The sequence below is a fragment of the Octopus bimaculoides genome, chromosome 17, assembly GCF_001194135.2.
Source record: "Octopus bimaculoides isolate UCB-OBI-ISO-001 chromosome 17, ASM119413v2, whole genome shotgun sequence".
NCBI lineage: Eukaryota > Metazoa > Mollusca > Cephalopoda > Octopoda > Octopodidae > Octopus > Octopus bimaculoides.
Window position 1 is genome coordinate 34,685,688 of NC_068997.1, and position 1,153 is coordinate 34,686,840.

Here is a 1,153-nt window from a genome sequence, read left to right on the forward strand (position 1 = left end):
CTTAAATACATGTTTTACCTGTGAATTTGCGTGTGTAAACTGGGAATGCATACAACGAGTTTCTCTGCCCTAGGTGTACGGAAAACACTCGGAGAGAAATGGAAGAAAATTTGAAGAAAGAAGAAAAAAAACATAATAATAATAATAATAATAATAATAATAATAATAATAATAATAATAATAATAATAATAATAATAATAATGATGATGATAATAATAATAATGATAATAATGATAATAAGTAAATAAATGAATAAATAACATCTATAACAACAACGCAGAGAGTGGGATAGATAATGAATGACTTACGCTGAAGAAAGCGTCTAGAATTGAACAACCAATGGAGCAGACGAAGCAGACAGTGAAGCAGACAGTGAAGCCAAGCAGATCTACCAGAATATCCAGACCATTTAACAAAATTTATCGCCAGATATCGCTAGAATATGAAAGTTAAAAGGTGGAAATATGAAAGGTAATCATTGGGAAGAATTCAATTTGGGAAAATTATTGCAAGTTCGTAAATGCATGTACTATTTTCTGCTTCAGTGATTTCCTCATTGATTTCTTTATTAATTGATTGGATCGATTTTTCCCCCATATGATCAGACAACGCGGATCTAACCATTCATGAAGCAGTTCATTAAACAACTACAATACTTCGAATTCATGTTATATGAAATTGGTTTGTTTTGTTACAGATCCTCCTATTTATTATTCCTCACTATAAAGCAGCAGATCATAACGAAGTGACGACACTTTCAATTCGTGTGAACTGCTCATCTGTAAAGCAGCATCTGGTGGGAAACACTTCGGCATTAGAGTGGAACTGAGTAGGAAAAGGTTGGGTCTGAAACTGCCATTTTTATCTATCCTGCCTCAAACACATTTAGATGCAGCTTACTATATGGAGCAACTACAAGGCTGAAGCAAAAAAGTACACACCTATAAACACACATACACATGTACATGCATGTGCGATAAAAAATTGATTATCCACTTAAGCGATGTCACTGAGATACACTTACGAATGCATAAGGGTACTGCAATTCGTATTGCCTACATCTATGCACGTTTTCACAGCTATATTTGCACATAAACAAATTTATATATATATATGTGTGTGTGTGTTTGTGTGTATATCTATATATATATA